General features: G+C 36.8%; 1 protein-coding gene across 1 annotated transcript in view; it reads right to left on the bottom strand.

The window, feature by feature from the left end:
- LOC111510748 (prostaglandin reductase 1) overlaps window positions 1-15,106 on the bottom strand; it is an 83,500-nt gene that overhangs the window by 35,805 nt on the left and 32,589 nt on the right. The gene's annotated exons all lie outside the window — the stretch shown is intronic.

The following is a 15,106-nucleotide window of genomic DNA, read 5'->3' as shown; positions in this document are numbered from 1 at the left end:
AAAAAATTATCCTATCAAATTTGTCTATTTCTAGTCATGTGTGTCGAAATAACCAATGAAACCATCATTACACTGAAAATTTTTTGCCAAAAAAATTATCCTATCAAATTTGTCTATTTCTAGTCATGTGTGTCGAAATAACCAATGAAACCATCATTACACTGATAACTACCCATGGATAGTTTTCACGGGTAGTTATCACTTATGTCATGACATTGCTGAGCAACCAACACAGTTGTTTGACATTTCAGTAATTCAATTTATTTCGAAAATGTCACTTCCTCGCTTTGGTGTTCAAAATGATGCGGCAATTGACAAAATCATTGAAGAAAATACACCAAAAAATACTGTCAATAGTAAAAAATACACTTGGAAAATATTTATGGAGTTTTGTGACGCCAGAAAATATGAATTGGATGGAAATCGTACTCTCGAAGAGCTTGCATTAATACTCAAGGATTGGGCGATTAATATGAGAAAAAAGGATAGCACAGAGTTTAAGGAGGCTACTGTTAAAACCGTATGGAATATAACAAGCAAATTATTACAAGAAAAGTATTACAAGGAGTATAATATCATGCTAGACCCCTTTAAAAGTGTTGCATTAAAACAAGCGCGGAATACACGCGACGCAGCACGAAGAAATTTACAAACAGATCCCACTAAACGCAAAACAAGCTCAGTTCCATTAACTTCAAATGAAATGAGTAAAATTATAAACTTTTGGGATGAAAATACCCCTATAGGACTCCTACGCAAATTTTATCACATAGCAGCGGTGGAATTGGCTTGGAGAGGTGGTGAAGGTGCTGCTTGCTTAGTTGATTATTTTCATATCGAAAAGGACAACAATGGATCTCCAACTAATAGGCTAGAATATAATCCAATTTTCAGTAAAACCTGCCAAGGGGGTTCAAAGAACTGCGCCTCTAGCAAATGGTTAGTTCAAAATAGTGATAACAATGCTTGTCCTGTCAGATTATTCATTAAATTATTATCAAAACGAGGCACAAATATCAAGACAAATAGACTATTTTTAAGGCCAAATCGTCACTGGAAGACAGGAAGCGATAACTGGTATGACAATATGCCTCTGGGTAGAAATATAATCAACGGATGGACGAAATCTTCTGCTGAAGCAATTGGCTTGGATACGAAACAGAGGAAAATAACCAATCACTCTAATAGAGCAACTGCAGTCAGTCAACTAGCTAAGAGTGGAGTTCAAGAACAGCAATTGTTGAAAATTACTGGGCATAATAATGGAAATTCCATAAAACCTTATTTGAATATTGATCAGGAACATCATAACCAAATAATCAATAGTATGCGTGGAAACACCTATGCAGTAACCGAGGCAAATACAGCAAGATCGACGGAATATCATTATACGAATTGTTCTTTTAATAACTGTGTGTTCAATAAATAATTTTGTTCGAATTGCAAAAAATTTTCTAACCGAATATCCCTCGAACATTGATAAATAACTCATAATTTTATCACAACTTCCTCAAGCACGTTATTTTAGGTAACATCCCTCCACCTTCGGCGTCGGGATGTTACCAAATAACGTGCTTTCGAAAACTGTGATAAAATTATTTCGTTAGTTATCAATGTCCTTGGGATATTATAGCTGATAAGAAGTTATTTGCAACACAGATATCAAATGGTAAAATATAATGGCAATAATTCGGGTTAATTTGAGGCCAACGACAGAGTTTCTCAGGGCTCTAATTTGGGGCCCCTTCTGTTCGTTCTCTTCATTAATGACCTACCATCAGTATTAAATTATACTGAAGGTGCTTTGTTCCCTGATGATTTAAAATTTTATAAGAGAATACAAACTATCGTGTTAAAATTAGTGTTGCAATCCAAGTTCTCATTCCAATGGAAATCAAAACAAAAATATAATTATTGTGACAAAAGTTAGTATACAGTTTCTTCACGGACACATCCAAGTGTTATCCTGAATCTTAATACCAGATTAAACAAAATTACCACGTGTATACATAGGAAAATTCCTTTGTAAGTGGATATCTCCGCTAGAAAAAACGCACTGGATGAAGGATAGCGCACTATTTCGCCAAAGGTTAGTTTCGGATTATTGAAAAGAAGATGAATGAGAGTGAGCAACTGTCAAATAATGAAATATTTTCTAAACTACTGGATGCACTGAAGGTTGAAAATGGAAAAATCAAGCAAGAAATAATAAAACATATAGACAGTGAGTATGAGAAATTGATGAGTGTGATTAGGGAGCAAGATAGTAGAATAGTGGAGCTGGAGAAGAAGTGCGATAAGCTCGAGAAAGAAAACACCATTTTGGAAAGGAAGTTTAGGAAAAATAATATCGTTGTATTTGGCCTTGAAGTGGAAAACAACGGAAACCTCGCCTCTATCGTAATGGATAAATTCTGGAACTCAATCTGTCCGAGCAATATCTAAGCGATATATACTTCCTGAAGGCTGGTAATAAATCTGCAATAAAAATCGAGTTCATATCACATATAATAAAAAAGTCGATATTCAAGAACGTACACAAATTAAAGGGAAGTTTCATTACAATTCTACATGATATGAGTTATGAGGATCGACTGAATAATAAAATACTTGTCAAGCATTTGAAGGAAGCCAAATCAAATAATAGGCCAGCATAAATCAAAAATCATAAACTCGTGCTTAACGGTGAAATTTATACAGCTGAACAATTGGAGAGAAGTGGTGAAACCGAGGAAGGAATTCTGGAAAATCCCATATGCGAGCAATCGAAAAAAAGAGATTGGAATCCAGACAGTGCTCCTACATCGCCTGGACCATCTGACGATATTCTCAAATTTCAGGAGAAATATGTGGAAAGAACAAAGAAGATTGAACCCCAATTGAAGAAAATCAAGAAACAGATATTGAAAACAACACAGATCACTGAAAGGAGAACTCGTCAAGATAGTGGTTACTCAAAAAAAAATCTTAAGTATTCGATTGTAATTTTTCTATTCTTTTATACGTACGTATATTTCTCATTGGAAAAAAATATATTAGCATTACAATGGATGGTTTCATAAGAGATTATGAGGCTCCAACCATAGGGACACGATTAAAAGAATCTGTTATGTTCGAGTACAGAATGAATGAAGAGGCCCTAAATCGGTGTTCTGAGGTACTTATGACCATCTACTGTCCTTTTCTACACATATTAAAAATATAGCTAAGTCTGCAAATCGATTGCTTGGTTATTTAATTAGACAATCATTCAATTTTACCAATGTACATTCCCTTGAAATTTTCTATTATAGTTTAGTAAGGCCCAAATTAGAATTTGGTGCAACAATTTGTCATGGAGAATATCATAGTACATTATTCTTGCTAGAAAAAATCCAAAACAAATTTTTAAGATACATTTATTATAAAAAGCATCATGTATATCCCGATTATAATGTAGTTAGAATCCTTAACATTTTGATGTTTTTGTTTGAAATTATTAATAATAGAACTAATTCACCAACGTTACTTTGTTTACTGCGGTTTAATGTGCCTCCAAGGAGAATGCACTCTTCTGTTACATTTAATATCCCTGTTTTACATAGAGCTACTAGAGCTCTATAACACACTCATTGATCTGGATTGGTCAATAACTCAAAATATGTTTAGAAACACAATCAAACAAATTATTAATTTATCATCATAATGCTAACTGATTATAATTACTACTCAAATAAATTTTCTTACTTGTTAAATTGAAACTAATATTGAGAAAATCATGGTGTTAAGTTCACTTTTACTTTTATTTTCACTTCTATTTTTACTTTTACCTTTATTGTTCATGTTTATGGCTTGTAAATTAATATAAATTATTTGTAATATCATATTTGTAATCTAATATATAAAAATGAATGTTTGTTGGTTGGTTGGTTGGTTGGTAAGTGATAAACTTCTACATCGCTCAACCGATCGTGATGAATCTTGACATGTATAGGCTATCAATTTTTCTGTAACTCGCCACCTGATGGCGCTGTAGAACAATTTTTTGAAAGCACTGTTCTATAACGCTGCGCATGCCTAAGTTCGTTGATTCTGATTCTGTCAACAGCGATACAGCAACATAGTACTAGTATCATATGTTTGCATATTTATCCATGTAATTAGACCAGTAGGTCTGTTTGGATACAAATAAATAAATAAAAGTAATGATACATGAAAGTTACATGGTAATTCATCTCATCATATGTTGTTGGAGAAATAGGACCTGCCATATCTGAAGACACCACTTCTAAGATTCTTTTGGGTGTCTTATCAGTACTTATACTCTCGAAGTTACTGCGGGTTTGTTTACTTTTGAAACAAATTTCATATGTTTTCGAAAGATATACTGAGGAATGTACCATTCTTTTATGCACTAATTCAATTTTTGAACTGATAATAAAATAATAAATGATGTTCCAATACTTTGTAAAACTACTTCAATTTGCATATCAAATAATAATAATATAATAATATATGGTCCGTTACATACAAGTTTCCACTTTTGTGCTTTTATTGTTTCTCCTCGCTTCGCTACATTTATTAAGAAATTAACTAATTTTTATTTCATTAAAAATTGGCGTGTTTTCTTGTTTATAATATTGTTTGTAGCACCCGAGCATCGTATAGAAGTAAACACTCTCTACGGTGACCAGAGTCAATGAATAAAAAAAAATGCATCATTTTGTTTGACATTTTGGTTGCCAACTGTTGAAGTGAGAGTTTTGACAGCTGATTCGGTGTTACCACACAAAGTTATGTTGTTTGAATTTGACACAGCAATAAAAGCAATTTCTTCTTCTCTCTACTACATATGCATTCTTCATGTCGGGACAGTCACTTCGCTTATGTCCTTGTATTCCACACAAATAGCAGTTATAACGAAAGGGAATGTTATTCCTACTCGTCCGTGACTACTGTGGGCACTTTCAGGAAACTTGTTGCCTCTGGCATACCGATTGAATGCCACTGAGTTATTCGTTTCCACTACAACATTTCGACGGGTAGTCTATTTTTGACAAGTTGAAAACTCATATCATTGGAGTTCTTGGTGAACATCACATCAATAGTGGTGATTACTGTTCAGTACGATTCGGGCATTGCAGATAACAGCTGTGTTACCATTTCTTCCTCTCTTATAGAACCGCTATTGCTCTATACTGACTGTAATCTACCTTGTTTCGTGTATGTCTCTTTTAATATATCATACATTTCCTTCGCTGTACTTTTGTCCTTTATGGATTCGAAAACATTATCTGTCTACCATTGCACTATTATATTTTGTGCTTTGATATCTTGAATTCCGCTTCCACAGCCCTTGTAGTACTTACTTAATCGATAGCTTCTATAACACCATTTTGTTCCAGTACTATTTTGTCGGAATGCCCAATTTGAGAAACCGACCCCATCAAAAGGTTTTGAGTTTGCTATTTAGGATTTTTCAAAACACAAAAATCTCTTCAAATCACTTGTAACTTTCAGGCTTCGTTTACTGCTTCAACACAGCTGGACTCATAACCTATTTAACGGTCAGCTGGATTTGAATAATAAATTGTGGAAATAAGTATTTCAATGATCTTTATTAAGAAACAGAATCAAAACAACGTCGTCTCTACGGAATTTAGACATATATATTTGTAAGTCAGAAATTAATGGCAATAAAACATGTTTCGAGTGGAGCCACCCATTTTCAGTAAAACAAGAAACAGCTACAAAGAAAAAGGATATGAGACACACTTAGACCACATGGTTGGGTAGAGTATTTATAATCAGTAACAATATGGTTTGAAAAAAGTCTTCAGGTGTGAATCGAACCGTCATACAATACACACTGTTTGACAAAATGGCGTAGACATGTCATGAAGGATCATAAAATCGATTAAAATAAATAAACCTTACAACAAACTCTTCTAGATGAATTTGAGATCTTGAAAAGAAGAATATTCCTTTCACTCTGGAAATAGAATCTAATAACTGTTCACCTTTTCTGGAATAAACTCTAGTTGAGTACCGAAACGACTATAGAATTCTAGAACGATCGTTACCGATATATAAAGCCGGCTTCTCGTCCAGAGAGGGCAGTTGAGTACAGAAAGTGAATCGAGCGGTTAAACAAGGAATTCAAATAGTGGAAATAAATTAAGCGTTAGTTACTGAGTGTTGTAAATGAATTAGTTTGTGATAGTGAAATATTGTTGGAAATGAATTCGTTTAAGACAGTTAATTCTTTAATTTGTGTCAGTAGTGGGATTTGTGAAATAAATATGTGAGCGCTTGATGGACCATCTTTGTATTACGGTGAAATTCACTATAAGTCTCATTTGTTCGTGCAGAAAGTCTGGTGATTCCTTGTGTTTCGAGAAGTGGACAGTACCGGACTACGGAAATATAAACTGATAGATCTTTCTCGCGAAAAATATATTTGTGAAAGTAAATAAGTGTTAGGACTCGATTAGAATAAGTGGACATACACAGTTTTGTGGAAAATTGACAATGAGAGAAAAAATATCTACGAGGAAAGTGCGCCTAAAGGACATGAAAGTGCCCGAATTGAAGCAAGAATTGGAGAAAAAGGAGCTAGATTGTTCTGGAAGAGACTGTGGAATAACTTGACTGAATCAGAAGAAGATCCCGAAACATATTTATTCGAAGTTTCTGGGGGTGATTCGAGTTCAATAATGAGCAAACTCGATGAGAATACCAAATTGCTGAAAGATGAACTTCTAGAAAATTCGAAGTGCCTGGAGAAGAAGCTTCTGGAAAATTCGAAAAGTTTGGAAGATAAATTTCTAGAGAATTCCAATAGCTTCAAGGAAGAACTTCTAGAAAATGCAGAAGGTTTGAAGAAGGAACTTTGTGAGCGAATGGATGGAATGTAGAAGAAAAGGCGGTAGCATTAATACTGACGTTGAGTGGGAAGGCAACGAATACTTTGCAAACCCTCACTGCCCAAGAACAGGACACTGCCCAACTTATTGAGCATCTTAAGCTACGGTATGAGCAGGCTCACCTAGAGCCATTCACCATCCACAGCTGAAAAACCGCTGACAAGAAATAGGAGAATCTCTACAGGAGACCAAGGAACGAGGTAGGCCTTGACACTAGCTCAACCCAAACATCTCGTGGATGCACTGGCAAGCACTCTGGAGTTTGAGGCTGCAAAACAATCCTGCAAGAGCTAGAGCAACGTTCGAGTTATCGAGAAAGATGAACAGGTGCCTGCTGCTACTGAAGCCACCATCAGAAAGGTAATAAACGAATTGTTGCCTGAGAGAAAACAATAAGATGCTGGAACTGTAGGAAAATTGGGCATGTGCGTAGCAAATGTCCAGTATTCAAAGAACCAACAACAAATCAGGAAAACTAGAGGTGGTGGATGAGAAGAGGCAATCGTTGGCCCAGCAAGCCTCAGTAAAAAACGCATATGTTGCCATTCTCTAACGACAAGACCAAGGTGTTTTCGTAGGCGGCCTCACCAACAACGAGCCTTGCACCATGCTGCTAGATACAGATGCGACGAGAACCATTCTTGGGCCAACCTTTGCTTAAACACCGGCAAGAATTGAACCGTTGGAAGCTATGCACCGCAACAAGGGAGCCAGCCACTGTACTTGGAAAACTACAAATCGAATTGGTGTTGGGCAGTACTAGATTGAACCATCGTGCATTTGTGGCGAACATCGAGGACGATGCGATTATTGCAATGGACATAATGAATTACAAAGGGTTCGAGCTGAATCTTCAAGACGGCGTCCTACGTGTCGGCGGAGAAGAGCTGGTGTTTCATGGAAGAAGCCAAGAGATCATCAGAGTCCTCTTGGCTGAAGATGTGTGCATACCTGAGAGGGCTAAAACCATCCTAGACGCCTGAACGAAAGTGCGAGCAGCGGAAAGGTGGTAATGTTCGAGTCCAAGGTACATGATGAAAAAATTGGACGAAGAATTGCACTGGGGAAGGCCCTATTGCGTGTCGATGAAGTTGTGCCGGTTAGGGTCATTAATGTCAACTACTTTCTCGTGACCTTGAAAAAAGGAACAATGCTGAGGCACTGTTCGTGATACGGTTAGCCAAGCCAACAACTGGCCTAAAGAGTTGGAAAAGTTGATTGGCATTTCCTCCAAGGGCATACCACCAACTCTCCGATCAATATTGAGTGAGTTAGTCATAAAGTACCAGGAAATCTTCGATATTGGAGAAGGAAAAGGCGACAGAACGAATGTGGTTCAGTATAGAAACGACACTGGGAATGCACGACCGATCCGGAAATCAGCTAGAAGACTCCCCTTGCCAAAAAAGAAGAGGCAGAAAAGATAGTCAGCGATATGGAAGAAGAAGGAGTCATCGAACCTTCTGACAGCCCCTGGTCTTCCCCAGTCGTATTAGAGAAGAAGGACGGCTCGACAAGGTTCTGCGTGGACTATCGCCAACCAAATAACGCGACGAAGAAAGACAGCTACCCTCTTCCAAGAATCGACGACACCCTAGATACGCAAGCCGTCTCCACGACTTTTTCGACTTTGGATTTGAAAAGTGGATCTTGGCAAGTTGAATTAGCTCCAGAAGATCGAGAAAAGACAGCTTTCACAATTTGCTCAGGATTGTGGCAGTTCACGGTTATGCCATTCGGGCATTGTAATGCTCCAGCGACCTTAGAGAGATTGATAAAGACGGTTCTCAAAGGGCTCTCATGGAAGACGTGTCTAGTGTATCTCGACGAGCTTCTGCGTGGATTATCGCCAACTAAATAACGCGACGAAGAAAGACAGCTACCCTCTTCCAAGAATCGACGACACCCTAGATACGCAAGCCGTCTCCACGACTTTTTCGACTTTGGATTTGAAAAGTGGATCTTGGTAAGTTGAATTAGCTCCAGAAGTTCGAGAAAAGACAGCTTTCACAATTTGCTCAGGATTGTGGCAGTTCACGGTTATGTCATTCGGGCATTGTAATGCTCCAGCGACCTTAGAGAGATTGATGAAGACGGTTCTCAAAGGGCTCTCATGGAAGACGTGTCTAGTATATTTCGACGACATAACCGTGGTCAGAAAATCATTCGACAATCACTTGAAAAATCTGGAGGGAATATTCATGCGTCTGAGGAGTTCTGGATTGAAACTTAGTCCCAAGAAATGCCATCTGTTCCAGAAAGAAGTCCGTTACCTTGGCGACGTTGTTTCTGGGGAAGGAGTGGAGGTAGACGAAACAAAGATCAGAGCAGTTGAGGATTGGCCCATTCCAAACGACAAACATCAGCTTCGGATCTTCCTTGGTTTGTGCTCCTACTATCGCAGATATGTGCTGGTGTTTGCCAACATCACCAAACCATTGAGCCGACAGAAGGACAGATCCAGTTCCAGTGGTTCGAGGAATGCCAAGACTCATTCAAGAAGTTGAAAAGGGCTTTGATCAACGCTCCTGTTTTGAGCTATCCCCTACCGGACGGAAAATTTATTCTAGATACGGACGCCAGCAACGTGGGACTTGGAGCAGTCCTTTTTCAGATCCAGGATGGACAGGAGAAATATATTAGCTACTTCAGCAAAACGTTTAGTAAACCAGAGCGCAATTATTGTGTCACCAGGCAAGAGCTGTTGGCCGTTGTCAAAGGTGTAGAACATTTCTACAAATACGTGTATGGAGGAAGATTTCTGTTGAGAACGGACCATGCAGCTCTCAAATGGCTTCTGCAGTTCAAAAATACCGATGCCCAAATAGCGCGCTGGATCGAGAGACATCAAGAATTTGACTTCAAAATAGAACATCGAGCTGGGACTGGCCATTAAAACGCAGATACTCTGTCACGGACACTATGCCCAGATAACTGATCACATTGCCGACGAGTAGGAGAGCAGGAAGCAGCTATTTGTAGAACTACAGCTGTAGACGACAACTGGGAAGACAATAAGATCAAGGAAGATCAAGTGTAAGACCCAGATCTTGGTTTAGTCATGGGATTAAAGACCATCATGGCAGGAGGTAGCAAGTTATTCGCCAGCGGTTAAGTCCTACTGGGCCCAATGGAACTCCCTTACATTGAAAAACGGGGTTCTGAAGCAGGTGTTGGAGTCTGAAGACGGTGGAGAAGAAAGGCGCCAGACAGTAGTACCCAGGAACAGACGACGGATGGTTATCAAAGAAATCCATGATGGAGTCACTGAAGGAGATCTGGGAGTAACGAAGACCCTCCAGAAATTCAGACAACGGTTTTACTGGGTTAATTGTCAAGCCGACGTCAAAGATTGGTGCAGATAGTGTGTGTGCTGTATGTGCTGCTAGTAATGGACCTTGGATACGACTGAAAGCTCCAATGCACCAATATAATGTGGGTAGTCCTTTTGAAAGAGTCGCCATCGACATCACCTGCCCGTTACCAGAATCCGACCACGGGAACAAATACATCCTGGTAGCCATTGACTACTTGGGTAAGTGGGCATAAGCCTATGCACTGTCCAACCAGGAAGCCTTTACCGTCGCTGACGTCCTGGTAAAGGAATGGATATGTCGATTCGGTGTCCCATTGGAGTTGCATTCGGACCAGGGCAGAAATTTCGAGTCCAACCTGTTTCAAGAAATATGTAAACTGTTGGACATTCGAAAGACCAGAACCACAGCCTTACATCCACAGTCCGATGGAATGGTGGAACTAATGAATAAGGCCATAAACCGCCACTTGTCCAAGGTAGTCTCTGACCACCAAAGAGACTGGGATCAGTACCTCTAACTGTTCCTATTGGCCTATCGTTCGGCAGTGCACGACTCAACCGGCCAAACCCCTGTCAGTATTATACAGTATTATTAGCAAGATTCGACAGAGAATGTACGACATCCATGATTCCAGCTAGCGATAGAAGGCCTATGACATCTAGGCGAATGCTGGAGGATTCGAAACCGGTGACCTAGTTTGGCTGGACAACCCTAAACGACGCCGTGGTTCATCACCGAACTTGCGGAACTCGTGTGAAGGTCCGTACAAAATCTACTTGATGACCAAAAAGCATTCTCGAGACAAACCGTCCTATAAAGATGTCTGGAGGAGTCTTACTAGACTGAGGGACACGATGCTCGACCAGAGTCTTGTGGACTTCACAATCCCGAGAATAGCCTCTGAGTTTGACAGGCTGGATTGGAGAATTGTGAGATGCATGTTGGAAAAGATCTTCATACCCAGCGGCGTCAAGATTTTGGTATGCGGTAACCATCTTTCACGACCGAGCATGAAGACTGTGGAGTGTTACTTACATCGAACTTCACAGTGCAGATATGGGGAGTCCTGCAGGTATAGCCACACGCCAAGGATGACATTTCTGGGCGAAACGTCTTCAAGAAGGGGGCAATGTAACGAGTCTGAAGACGTCCCTGACCGATATGTCGGCCAGCGAACAAACACATGACATCACCGCAAAAGGAATGCAGTCGGTAACCGCCAAATAAACTCTAGTTCAGTACCGAAATGACTATAGAATTATAGAACGATCGTTACCCATATATAAGGCCAGCTTCTCGTCCAGAGAGGGGTGTTGAGTTCAGAAAGTGAATCAAGCGGTTTAACAAGGAATTCAAATAGTGGAAATAAATTAAGCGTTAGTTGCTATGTGTTGTAAATAAATTAGTTTGTGATAGTGAAATATTGTTGAGAATAAGTTTGTTCAAGACAGTTGATTCTTTAATTTGTTAAAGTTTGATGGTTCGATTTACACCTGAAGAATTTTCACAAATTTTAATGTTACTGATTAAAAATAATTTACCCAACCATGTGTTACACAACCATAAGCTGAAGAAAAAGCCGTTTGTGTTAAATCACCACGTATGACTTCGTTATTATTCAATTGGTTCAACCTAAGTTAATTTAATGATTTTCATAATGTAAGTACTACTTTGTCAAAATCACAAAGTGTCTCATATTCTTTTTCTTTGTAGTTGTTTCTTGTTTTATTGAAGATAAGTGGCTCACTCTACTCGAAACATGTCTAATTGCCATTAATTTCTGACTTACAAATATATATTTATAAATTTCGTTGACCCGCCAAATGTCTCATCAGTGGTGCTAGGCTGAACCACAAAGGCAATGCTGGATTCAAATGTCCTTAAAGAACAAGCCTAAGTAGATAAGGTGATGACAAATCCCCTTACAAAAAAGCCATCTATGGGATCGAGAACTTGAACGTCGGATATCAAAGATAAACGAGGCTCCCCAAGGCGGTCAGGTGCAAAACTGAGCTTGGACTTTTCAATTAATGTTTTGTTCATTGTGAAATATTACTAACAAATATTTCAAAAGCTTTATTCGAATATTCAACAATATTGATTTTTGAATAAATGTGAAAAGTATACTTGTTTTGTGAATAATTATTATTGAATCAGAAATCACAGCTGATATTATTTATTTTATTTATTTATTTATTTATTATTTGTTCAATTACAATGAAGTAAAATGCCCAGATGAGCGTAGAACATGTCAGTGTAATAAATATACAGTTAAAAACATTTAAAAATTAAAATCAATTAAATGTGAGACATTTCAGCAGGTAAAATCTGAAGGGATGGTATCTTTAAAATATTCATCAGTTGAGTAGTATGCTCTATTTAGAAGAAAGTTTTTAAGTTTATTTTTGAGTGTTGTTTTAGAGAGGCTTTTTAGTGCATTTGGAAGTTTGTTATAGATTTTTATTAGAGTATACGGTATATTTTTCTGAATAAAAGTAAAATTAGGAATATTAGTAACCAAATCTGCTTTATTTCTTGTTGGGTAGATGTGTGCTTTATCAAAGTCGTTAAAAAGCTTTGGATTGCTTTTAATAAACATTATGCTGTCGAGAATATACTGACTGTATAGGGTTAGTACTTTCTTTTCTATGAATAAAGGTTTACAGCTATCAGTTTGTTTGGATTTATGAATAATTCTAAGGCAACGTTTTTGAAGTGAAAAAATTTTTTTAACGTTCACAGATGCACCCCAAAAAATTAAGCCGTATTTAAGTCTTGAGTGGACTTGTGCATAATAGACAGACATTGACGCTTGAACATTTATTGTTTTAGTGATGACTCTTAGGGCATAGCAATGCCTTGCAACATTTTCTGACAAAGTATCCAGATGAGATTTCCAATCTAGTCTAAAATCTAGCTCAATTCCCAGGAATTTTGAACTTTTACTAGTTGTTATTGTTGATTTACCATCCGAAAAAGTATAATCATTTTCAGCTGACTGTGAGAATTTGATTGCCTGTGTTTTATTAGGGTTCAGCTTTAGGTGATTTTGTGCAAACCAAGCTTCCAGGGTACTTAAAGCATTGAACACATTTCTTTCCAAGTCATCTCCATTTTGTTCTTCAAGGATAACGGTTGTGTCATCAGCAAATTGTATAGTGTTTAGGTTGTTGTCCATTTGTAGTTCATTGGTATAGAGAATGTACAGCAATGGACCTAGAATTGATCCTTGTGGTACCCCTCTAATTATTGTTAGTTCATCAGACCTTATAACCTCATTTGTGATGTGACATTTTTCGACCACGTACTGTTTTCTATTATATAAGTATGATTCTATCAAGTTAGCTGAGGTTCCCCTGATTCCATAAGCCTCAAGTTTATTTAGCAATGTTTTATGATTGACATTGTCAAAAGCTTTTGAAAGATCTAAGTTAATCATTAAGCTATGTTTCTTGTTGTTTTGACTATTTATGACTGAACATAAAGTTTGATAAATTGCTCTTGTCGATTTACCCTTTCGAAAACCGTTTTGTGTATCACTTAATAGTTCGAATGTTTCAAGGTAGGATATAAGACGATTATATATGATTCTTTCAAAAATCTTACTAATATTTGATAATAATGCTATAGGTCTGTAATTTTTTATTTGATCCTTGTCACCCTTTTTGAAGATTGCTTTTATATGAGCTATTTTTAATTTGTCAGGAAATATTCCTTTATTAAGCATCATGTTTATAATAATTGCTAGGGGTGTTGATAGTTCACGTGCAACATATTTCAAGAGTTTTACCGGGATTTCGTCATAGCCAACCGATTTTAGATTTTTCAGTGACATTATTGTAGAGATTACTTCATGTTCAGTTGTTGGTGCAAGAAATAGGGTTATATTTATTGGATGTAAACTTGTATGTTCATTTGTTGTCATGACGATAGACTCAGAACATTGATTTATATAGAAGCTATTTACTTTGTTTAAGATTAATTTTTTATCTTTTTCTTCTTTATCAATATTTCTTAGAATTGAAACGTTCTTCTTGGAAGTCAGTGAAATTGCATTTCCATTAATTGCACTCCCAATGATGTATGAAACATGTATTTTATTGATAATACTTCCCTTCAACATAACTCATTTCCAGCATGTTTTGAAGACTTTAATGTTCACTTTTACTTCAACAGAATATTTTAACAAATAAGAGGAGAGACCTTTAAAAAAGTTAAAAGTAAGATTGAAAATGTAAAATACATACAGTAGAATAGAAAAAAAAAATTGTGGTGAATTATCTACATGATGAACTCATTAAATATCTGTATTGAGACACTTGAATAGACAAAAATCCATGGAAAAACATTTCCCCGTGATTATTTTATTGAAAATACTTTAGTTAATTAACAAATTTTTACAATTTTTAAATTAACATAAAAACTCTGATGATTTTTTGAACTAAAAGCCTCAAATTTTGTTCACTTCTTGGAGCTTTTCTTGAAAGCCTTCACAAAATTTTCCCGTTGGAAAAATTAAAAACTTTTGATTTTCCACTTTGTTAATCAAAGACGTTAAAAAGTGAAAAAATTTCAATATTTGAATTTATTCGTATTCTTATTATTTAAAGTTACATAAAAATTATTTTTCATAATTTTTAGCTCTATTTGTTTGAAAAATTGTTATAAACAAATGTATTGTTTATGAGATATTTGAAATTTTTTTGAGGGGACTTTTATCAGTAATGAATACTATGTTTTTTAAAAACAAAATCGTTTCTTACAATTTTTTTTTATTGCTTTAAAACGCATTTGTTGATTAACAATTTTTTTGCTACTAAATATGAATAGTGAAGAACGATTTTTTAAATCAATATTTCCATTTCTTTTTAATATTCAGAATTT

Source organism: Leptinotarsa decemlineata, unplaced genomic scaffold, assembly GCF_025532065.1.
Source record: "Leptinotarsa decemlineata unplaced genomic scaffold, Ldec_3_MD MMD2_P_RNA_scaffold_9, whole genome shotgun sequence".
Taxonomy (NCBI): Eukaryota; Metazoa; Arthropoda; class Insecta; order Coleoptera; family Chrysomelidae; genus Leptinotarsa; species Leptinotarsa decemlineata.
This window is presented reverse-complemented; position numbering and strand designations above follow the sequence as displayed.